The following is a 10,862-nucleotide window of genomic DNA, read 5'->3' on the forward strand; positions in this document are numbered from 1 at the left end:
GGCTCTAGTGGAACCTGAAGCCTGGTTCTTTTTCGGCTGATCCTCCATCACTGGGGTCCAGGCTCCCTCCTGGCCCAGTGCAGCTAGGACCCTTTCTGAGCCGGAGGAGAGGAGAGTCAGGCCAGGAGGGAAGGGCCCAGGTTCCGGGGGCTCCACACCAGCAGAGAGGGCCTCTCTGTTGAGTGGCCTCTCAGGCCCTGGCTCACTCCCCTTCCCTAACCCACTCCCTCAGACAGCAACCAGGTAGATGATTCCTGAGCCAAAGGGTTTCCCTCCTTCACAGTCCCACTCCCTCGCCACCTGTGTGGCACCCACGCGTGCACACACATACTCACAGCCAGACGCAGCTGGCAAGTCACCCAAGGAGCCACATTTCCCTAGGGTCGCTCTGATTCAGGCCCTGAACTCAGCCAGGGGCACTCCAGCCGTGCCCTCACATGCACACTGGCTGGCTCGGTCACTCACATTTTTAGTTACAAAGGGCTCTGCTTTGCGGAAGGGACCCAGACCCCTCCCAGCTAAGGACCAGGCCAGCTGGGTGGGCCCAGTTCACCAGCACAGCCTAGTCCTGCCCCTTCCCCAAGCGACTAGGACTATTCACCCTCTTGCTCATGTGCCTGCTCCCTTCTGGAAGCTGGTCCTGGGATGTCAGGATGAGAGCCCAGCCTGCAAGGACCTACCTGTCCTGCCTCCATCGTGGGTGCAACCCTGCATTATCTCTGCTTCTCCTTTCCACCTCCTAGCTCTTCTCCCTTCATCTGGATCTGGGCAAGCTCTAGGGAGGCTTTCTAAATGTCCAGCTGCCTCTTTTGTGACCGAATGTTCCCCCTTTCTCCTCCTACCTTCTTTCCGTCCTCCCCAGGATCTCTCTGGGCATTCCTTGGCCCAGGCCTCTCATCCACTGGCCTCCTCATCCCAGGCCTAGACATCGGCTCCCAGGGCCTCACAAAGTAAACAAGCCAAGTGCAACCGAGGAGATAAAAAGGGGCCGGGGCCAGTTGGGGCTGGGAAAAGCCCATAAAGATAAGGCCGACAGCCCTGCCAGTCCTTGAGCCACAGGCACGGAGGAGGCAGGCCCGCGGGGCATAGCCAATGCCAGCACGGTCCCTGGGCCACAGGCGGGTTGCGGGACTGAGCCTAGAAACCCAGGAGACCCCACACAAGGGGACACCGCAGCACCACCACGAGGGTGGTTATGCACTCTGGCCCAGGCGTTGGTTCCGATTGTATCTGAGGTCAGCCTGGATGGGCCCCCGGGGTCGGCTGGTCCAGGTGTGGCGGCCCCCGGGCCGGGAGGGGCCGCCTGGTGAGATGTTCTCCTGGCCGCTAGGTCCCCTGCGGGGCACTTGTCACGCGACGCCCCGCGACTTGCGCCGCGCTCTCGGTCCTGCCCCGTGCGGAGCACATCCGCGGCCCGCGGCCACTGAGCGCCAGTCCCGAAGAGGGACGAGTGCTGTGCGGGGCTCTCCTTCCCCAACTCGAGGTTCGCCTCTTCCTTGTCTCTCAGCCACGCAGCCACATCCCGACATCCCGACGATTCGCCTTCCCTGGAGCTCTCCGCTCGTTTCTTTGTCTTCCCGCCCGGCACGAGCAGACCCGAGGTCCGGTCCGCTCGGACCCCTAGCCCCGGCGCGCTGGGACGCCGGTACCAGCAGGTCCGGCACCAGCCAAGGGCCGCGGCCGGCGCTCGCCCTGCTCCTAGAGCCCTCAGCGGGCGCGGCCGATCGGCTCCGCGCCCTGTGCGCTCGGGTCCGTCACTTTCAGCTGTCTCGTTTTTTAAGGATAGCATTTTTCTTTCCGTTTCTAGATTACTGGTGATACTTTTCTTGTGCCGGGGGAATTGTTAATAGTTTATACTATTTTAAGCCTTTGAATTATCTTTATTAGCAGAGTAGTATTCTGGCCAGTTCAGTAACATTAAAACTATCCTATCACACACTAGTTATTAGTGCTTTTATTTTTAATACTGTGTGGTTCAAGTACTGGTTTGATTTGTTAATTCGTCATTATCAAATATGTTGTTATGGCTTTCCTGTCACATCATTCTAGGGCCTCCTGGCATGTTAGTAATTCTATTAGTATTCTACTAATACTTAGGCAATCATTAAATACAGTCTTCCAATAGATCATGTTAATCTATCATTATTTTTACTCTGTATCCCTAAAATATAGGGATAAAATAAAATCCATGGCTGGTTCCGCAGTCTCCGTTCTTGGTCACAGTTTTGATAATTTATTTACCATAATATTATTGTTCTCAATATTCACATTAATTTTTTTCACATCCGTATAACACTCTTTGTTATTTTACCGTTACTTGTTTTGTTAAGATTGTTCATAATACTTCAGGTATTCTTCATCACATTGTTACAATATCTCGTTACTTCGTCATTATTTGTAATGTGAATCTTAATTCGCTTCTCGTTACTTTGTTATTATTTGTAATGTGAATCTTAATTCGCTAGTTATTTTTCATCACATCATTACTTCTCGTTACTTTGTCATAATTTGTCATATTGTAGCTCTTAATACTCTGATTATTTTTCATCACATTGGTACGCTACTTCTTATTACTCTATCATTATTTATACTGTTGTTGGGACTATTAAAACCTTGGTCATAAATTGTCATATTACTCCAGTAATTCTTGTTGCTCTCTTTATTTATAGTACTACTGCTCTTAAGATTTTGGTTAACATTTATTATAATAATTCACTACAGCATCAATAATAAATTATATTATAGTATTCTGTCAATACTAAAATTAGTATTTCCCTTATTAGTATTTTCATTGTTCACCTTTTTCCTGTGGTTTTATCATTTTGACATTATTGCTCTTTCTTATTCTATTGCTATTGATTTTAAGACTACTGATTTTAACATTCTTCTCACATTGTTCCATCACTTTGTCTATGATTCTTTCAAATTTGAGGTTACAGTTTTCATTTCGTTTTAAGAATGACTATTATTTTATTCTTTTACAGTCCCGAGTACTCTGTTAGTTATGCCGTTTAGCCCTGCTTTTTGGGTAATGGCTTATATTTTGGTAATTCTTGACCGTGGATCATTATTTATATATATTTATATATCCTTGCTTTAATTTTGACGACCCTTGTTGCATCAAAGGCTCTAAAGTCCAATGTTCTCATCACACACAGTTCCACATCGATATTCGCCAACTACCGGGCCCTCAACCTTGGCCTTTCTTCTTCTGCAAACACCAATTTCAAGACCACCGCTCTGCGTGTCTCATCCTAACCTTGTTCCTTTGGCGCTGGCGCTGTCCTCCCTATGCTCTTGGGTCCTCAGACCCAATTCGCCCGGCTGCTCGGAGGAGAGGTCTTGAGCCACGACCGCTGGGAGTCGGGCCGAGGCGGCAGCCGGATCGGAAAACACTTCGCGCCGCCCTCTTGCCGCCTTGACCGCCCCCGAGGTTCTTACCCCGGTCCCGTTACTCGCCCCCTTTCCAGCTCATCCTCTTCCACCTTGCAACCTCACCCTGGTTTCGGGGTGGCCCCTGTCCCGCACACCCTGCTCACCCCCACCCACGCCGGGACCCTCACTCACCCTAACTGCTCTGCCGCAAGCGCTGGTGCTCGCGGCCCGAGGTCCACTGCAAGCCCGGGTCCGAGGAGCCCGGGTCAGCCGGGACTCCGACTCGGGGCCGCTGGGTCAGGGTCCCACTGCCCGCCGCGCCCTCGGGGCCGGACGCATCCCGGTTCTGGAGCGGGCCCTTGATCTCCGAGGCTGCACTTCGGGCCCTCAGCTCCCTCCCCTCCTCCCTCCCTCCGGGGCCGCCCCCCTCCCCGCGCTGACGTCGCCGCTGTCAATCAGTCCGCGCCCGCCGCCCCCCGGGGAGGGGGCTCAGGGTCCCCGGGCTCCGCTGCCGCGGGACCCCGAGCTCCGAGCGGGCTGCCGGCTCCCCCAGCGCGCGGCCCGCTGCCCTCTCCGCGGCCCTCGGGCCCCGCCGGCCGGCCCGGGCTGGGTTGGGAGCCCCGCATGGTTTAGATTAGAGGGGGCAGGAAGAGAGGGCGAGCGGCCCGACCGCGCCGCGCGGCTCCCACCCGAGGCTCGACAACCCGGACGGCCCGCCGGCCGGCCCGGAGCGGGGCGCGGCCCGCATCCCGGGACGCCGCACCCCGGGGTCAGCGGGGCCGGGTCCCGCTTCCAGACGGCCGCCCCGCGCGGAGCCGCGGGCCGCCGGGTCCCCCGCCCGCACGCGCCCCGGTCCGAGCCCGCTCCTGGGGCCGTGCCCGCCGCGCACCCGCGCCCCGCCGGCCCGCACGGCGGCTCCCGACCATGCCAGCCACACATTCTCACACCTCCGCGCGCCGGCCCGCGCTTGCGCCTGCGGCCGGGCCCTGGGCCTTGTCGCGACGGCCGGGCCCGGGCCTCGTCTGGGACCGACCCCGCTGCTCACCGGCCCGCGCTCTTCCGGGCCCACCGGGCAGCGAGCGCTGCAGTTGGGCGCGGGGGTCACGGGTGAGGGCAGGCCCTGCGCCCAGGCGGGGAGGAGGCCCCGTGGCCCGGGCCTGCAGCGGCGGCGGCGGCGGCGAGGAGGTGCGGCGCCGGCCTGAATCGGAGCCCAGGCCCAGGCTCCGAGGTGCCAGCGCTTGGCAGAGCCTCTTGGGGAAACTGCGGCCGAGGGCCAGGACTCTGCCAGCAGCTCCCCGAGATCCCGGAGGGCTGAAGAGGAAGCCCAATGCCTGCTCCAGTCTAAGAAGCCCAGACGGCTTCGCACCGAGCCAGCCGGCCTCTGGGTCTCGAAAGTGAGTGCCCCTCAGCGGTCTAGACCTTCCTGCCCAGCCTCTGTCTCACTTATCTCCATGTCTCTGTGTCTGTCTGTACCTCCCCGCAGGCCCCTGCAGCTGCACAGGCAGGAAGTCCCATGTGGACCGCAGCCCATGCCCAGCCTGCCCATTCATGTGCAAAGGCCCCGGAGTCCTTGGTCAACAGAATTCCTAGATAAGCTCCTCAGTTCTCAGCATGGGCTGCATCCTCAGTGGTGTTCCAACCTCTCCAATCAGCCTCTGTTCCTTTCCAGATTCTGACCTCAAAAACAGATTCATGGGAACAGGACAGGGAAAATCCTTTGCTGGATGTCTCCGTCCCGTTTATAATGCTAGGAGATGGAGAGCAGGGGATCAAGGCTTTCCCCACCCCCGGCACACAAAGCAGGAAGGAGAACACCAACTCAAGAAAAGCCAGCTGCCCTTCTCAGGAGCCTGTGATGCTGGTCCATCGTGGGCCCACTGCCCAAGAATCCCTGTCTCCCCCCATCAGTACCAGAGCCTGCGGCCCCATCTTCCCTTCATGACTTCTTTGACTTCTCTCATGGAGCAGGCCCTGGTCATGGAGTCCCAAACCAGGAAGGGAAAGTAAGGTCTGAGAGAGGTGGAGAAGCTTAATCCTCCTCTAACTGTGCCTCCTCCTGGAGTAGAGCCAGGGAAGGCCCTGGTGTTTCAGGAGATGCCTGGGGAGTCATGTTTCCTATGTTAGGGAGAACTGGATGACATTCCTCAGGGTCTGGCCCAAGCCCCCTCCCATGTCTTCTCCAATAGCCTGGAGGGAAATCCCTGGCAGGTAAATAGCATTTGGACTAACCAAGCAACTACTGTGTGGCATGGTGAACAGCGAGGGCAGTCAATCACCAGTACCATGGGAAGACCAGAGTTAGGCCAGACCCTGGAAAGAGTTTCCTGACAGTCATGGAGGAAGTTCATAATGAGACCATCTAACGTAGCTCTTTAGAGAAGCTATAGAATGGAAACTTCCTAGCAGTTCAAGGCTTTCTGGAGACTCACGAGAGATAACCTAAATCAAAATTGACCAGTTCATGACAACATGGAGAAATGTGATATGGAAGAGACAGGCTAGGTTTTGGTGACTAAAAGGAAGGGGCAAACCAGCCAGCAACTGAGGAAGAAAAGGGGAGAGGTTATATGTACAAATTCTCCATTACTAGAATGGAATACATTATTTTGTTGATTCTAAGAAACACATTTTTTCCACATTTCGACATCTCTTAAATTAGGATGCATCTTAACATCAGTGGTGTGTCATAGTTTAAGTAGCAGTTTTATTTTTCTTAGTGGTACATAGTGGGTGGGGAAAGCCTTGATGCCCCGCTCTCCATCTCCTAGCATTATAAAAGGGACGGAGACATCCAGCAAAGGATTTTCCCTGTCCTGTTCCCATGAATCTGCTTTTGAGGTCAGAATCTGGAAAGGAACAGAGGCTGATTGGAGAGGTTGGAACACCACTGTCTTCCCTGGTGGCTCAGATGGTAAAGCGCTGCCTGCAATGTGGGAGACCCGGGTTTGATCCCTGGGCTGGGAAGATCTCCTGGAGAAGGAAACAGCAACCCACTCCAGTACTCTTGCCTGGAGAATCCCACGGGTGGAGGAGCCTGGTAGGCTACAGTCCATGGGGTTGCAAAGAGTCGGACACGACTGAGTGACTTCACATAGGGTAATAGATAGAATAGTTTACCATTGATGAAGTATAGTATTTGCTGATAAATGGCCTGTGGAGAAAAGGAAAAGACCAATTTTTCCCTCCCAGGACAGATTCGAGGAGTTCAAAGTGCAAACACTCTCCCCAACTAGCTGAGCTAAGTTGATCATAGCCAAGTGTCGATAACACCACCTTGGGTTACTCAGGGGAAGAGTCTCAGGTTTGGTGTCAGACTGTTCAAGGTTTTGAAATCTGGCTCTGAGTCCTGGCTCACTATTTACCAGCTGTATGACCTTGAACAAGTCCCTTGACACCTACATAAAAAGGGGATAATCACACCAACTGGCGCAGTGGTAAAGAATCTACCTGCCATTGCAAGAGACAGGAGACCCAGGTTCAATCCCTGGGTTGGGAGGATCCCCTGGAGTAGAAAATGGCAACCCACTCCAGTATTCTTCCCAGGAAAATGCCATGGACAGAGGATCCTGTAGGCTATAGTCCATGGGGCTGCAAAGAGTCAGACATAGCTGAGTGACTGAGCATGCACGTGCATAGCAACATACTAGCAAATTGTGAGATTTGGGTAAGTCAGTACATATAAATGCCTGGCATGTAGTAAGTAGATAATAAAGGTTAGTTCCCAAGTATTTATAAAATGTATTTTACCCCACCTCTTTCTCAAAAAGGCTTGAGGTGATTTGTAACCAAAATAAGAAAATAATAATACAAGTAGAAAGGCAAAGTAGGGTCGAGGAAAAAGGAGAAAGAATATATGCCATCACTAAGTGTTGAAGAAGTTGCTATAATTGAGAGAAAATTCTGGCTTTCTACCAACAGGGCAAAATGGTAGTTCTCCATTTCAGAAATGTGGAAACACTATTTCCTTGGTGAAGAATGGGGGAAAACTTTACCTTGGCCCTAAACATTAAAGTATTAATAGCTTCTCATATAAATGTTTATTCTTATTCTGTACATTGTCTTATCATTTACAAAATGGTTCCACAGCTACTTTCTCATTTGATGCTGTATTAACTCTATTTTTAATCTCCATTTTATGGATTCATCCACCCAAAGAAATATTTATAGAGTACCTACTATGTGCCAGACACATAAACAAGAGGAAAGGCCAACTAAGCATTCTATTAGTTAGCCAGCTGCTTAGCTAACCACTTACTAACTGCAAATTCACAAACAACCTAAAAATGTACTAATTCATCACCTATACAATCAGTCCCAAAGGGAGCAGGGGCTACAGGATAATCTGGAGAATCCTAGTCAATACGATAAGGTGGCTTGTTCAGAGCCTAGGGTGGGCTTGGTTGAAGATGATTACTTGAGATGCCACCATATGGTAGTGAAAAACAATTTTCACTAAATTACAATTTTTTAGAAAACCCTAGGTTTTGGAGCATTTAATAAATACCAACATCAAGCCCCACCCCAGACCAACTGAGTCAGAATCTGTGAGAATAGAGCCAAGGTTGTGCCAATCATGGAAATCCTATTTCCAGCTCTCCTAGTCTCTTTCATAGCTGAGAGTGGTCATGTGACTCAATGTTGGCCAATGAGGCCCAAGGGAAAGACTGGAGGGGAGATAGGGTGTGGGGAATTTTTTGCTTTGTTGATAAAAAAAAGGAAGACAGGCTTCTTTGCGCCTGTGGATGAGATCCTTGGAGTCCTCATGCTCTAGAGACCTTGAGGCAAAAAGGATGAAGATCAATGTGCTAAGGATATCAGAGCAAAAAGAAAGAGCCTGGGTTCCTGATGCCATCACTGAGCAGGTAAACCTGCTCTTGCAATGTGAGAAAAAATAAAACCCTATTTCTTTACATCATTGTTAGTTTGACTCTCTATTACTTACAGTCTTACTCCTGAGATATATGTGAAGGTACCAGCTCAGTGCTGGGTGAGTCCTTGGTGTTCCATAATGAAAAATACACATTTTAGTGTCTTTATGTGTTCTCGTGTATGTGCACATACCTTCTCATTCCAATCCAAGAAACAAAATCCCTCCACACTTCCTCCCAGCCACATATTCTGTGTGTGCTATGATCTAAGGCCTGGGATCCTTAGCAAGAGAAAAAAGAATGGGTGAGGCAGCAGGGAATTTACCTGTCCCCTGTGTCTTTCTTGTTACCCAGTAGCCCTATTCTTGGTTCCAGATTCCCCAGCCAACATCCCACTGGGATTATCAAACTCAGGACAATTGGTGGGGGCAGGAGCTTGAGCTCATTCTGGAAATTGGAGGATGGAACAAGGAGAATGGGTAGTGGGTGGCAGCTGCCGCTGCAGGTGCTTCCCCTCTTACCACAGGCATAGGTCTGCACACCTGACCTCTCACCCTGGCCTCCCAGGCCTTCTCCCACAAAGAGAATTAGGAAACTTCCAGTTAGAAGGAACTGGGGACTGGACTGGCTGGATCCTGGACCTGGGTGAGATAGGCTGCTCTGAGCTGCCTCAGGACTGAGGACAGAGGCAGTGGTTCACCAATAACACAGGTAGATCCCTCCTAAAATTCTCACTGGAGGAACTACAGAGATAAAGAATCATCAGATCTGGGTTTTGCAACCTAGATCTCCTGTTCCAGAGTCCTTAACAGTAGGTGGATTCACTGCAGAAAATCAGCTAATTTCTTCCCCCTTACACTACATGCTCCTGAACTGCCACTTCTTTCCATTTCCCCCGATAAGACTTCCCTGAAACACACATTTATTTTACGATCTGTCTGAGGAAGGTATATCTGCACTATCGTTGTGGTCAGAAATTATTTAAATTTTCCACCCTCCTGCCCCTTCTTTCCTTCTCTTTCTCCCTTCCATCCTTCCTAAGCACAGATTATCCACAACCAGCTTTTAATTTGGGTTTTCAAGGGTTTTTCTGAATAAGGGGCTGAAACAAATCAGAATTCAAGAATAAGAGAGTATTTAGGCTATCAGACAGCCCTTGAAATTTGAAGTTTAAGAAAACCTGAATTCATGTCCTCAACAGGCTGTTGACAGAGGGACCTAGAGCGTGATCTCCTTTAAGCCTCTGTTTCCTCATCTGTAAAATGAATTGAATAATAACTGTCACCTCATAGGGTAGTAGAAAGCACGAAGTGATTTCGCATAGATAAAAGTGCTCGCGAGCTTTCACCCCTCTTGCTGCACTTGGTCCGTTCTCTTGCTTCTAAGCAGTCAGAGGCACTCTGGGGTTGTTAACTGGTCAGACCTCCGTAGTAAGAGTTTCCATTCCCTCAGCCGAAGCTGGGTGGATGGAGCTGTCCAAGGAGCCCTGCACTCAGGGGCCATGCCAACACTGGCACTGAACAGGGCACAGCCCCCGGCCTGTGCGTTCTTGGGAGGTAGCACCCCAGACCGTGGCTCCTCTAGAATTCAACAAACCCTCGAAGGGGAGGGCAGGAAGGCGTCCAGAGGCCCGACCCCCACGTCTCTGCATTTTCTGAAGTTTCCCCTTTGAACACGTTCCTTTATTTATTGGGCCTCATTTAACCTCAGCCATGTCCTCCTGGGATCATTTATTTGGTAACTGTCACTCAGCCTGCTCTGGTATTAACCCCATAATCCTATTGATTTCCTCCAAGCTAGCTGGGGGCTTTCTCGACTTCTTCCCGGGGCCGGTAGGGGCTGATTCCCAGTTCTGGTCATTACCGAGGAAGAGGCCCCAGACGGGAAAGGGCCTGCCTGGAGGACCATCTAGGGGTTCCTAGTTCCCACCTTGGCTCCTTCCAGGCTCGGAGAGGCAGATTGGTGAAGCCTTGGATGCTTAAGTGTGAGGTAAAAGCGGCTGAGCACCCACCAACCCCGCCAGGAGTTCTCTGACTGGCTATCGAGGCCGTCTTTCAGCTCCAAAGGCCTGCTCTTCACCAATCGCAGCTTTGCTTGGCCAGGAGCCCCGCCCCCTTCCGCCATCTTGGACTCCGGAGGGGTAACGGGCCCAATCACTGCGGTGAAAGGGGGGAGGTGGGGCCGAGTCTGCAGCTCGTGCCCACGTGGCCGTGGGCCTGCGCCTTCCCGCCACCTGCGGCTGGAGCCTGGCCCCTGTCGAGCTGCAGCTGCAGCTCCCAGACACCACCCCTGCCCGTCGCCAGGGGATTAGTGTCCGTCTGTCGTTTGGGATCGCCTCGGTGGGGGTTGTCCCAGCCCGGACCAGGGCCTCCCTTTTGCCCTTCCCACAACCACTCTTTCAAGGGCCCAACCTGGGCGGAAGGGATTGTGTTGGGGATCCAACAGCCCGGGGTGCTGATCTCTCCCAGAGCGGAGGTGTGGGGTGACGGGAGTCCCCCCTCCCCACCAAGCCTGAGCCACATGTGCTGGGAAGTTCATTTCCCCTTGTTTTGCAGAACGGGCTCAGGGATTGACCCCAGGAGTGACCCCAGTGTCAGGAGGCATTAATGATCTCCATAC

This window comes from Budorcas taxicolor, chromosome 19 (assembly GCF_023091745.1).
Source record: "Budorcas taxicolor isolate Tak-1 chromosome 19, Takin1.1, whole genome shotgun sequence".
NCBI lineage: Eukaryota > Metazoa > Chordata > Mammalia > Artiodactyla > Bovidae > Budorcas > Budorcas taxicolor.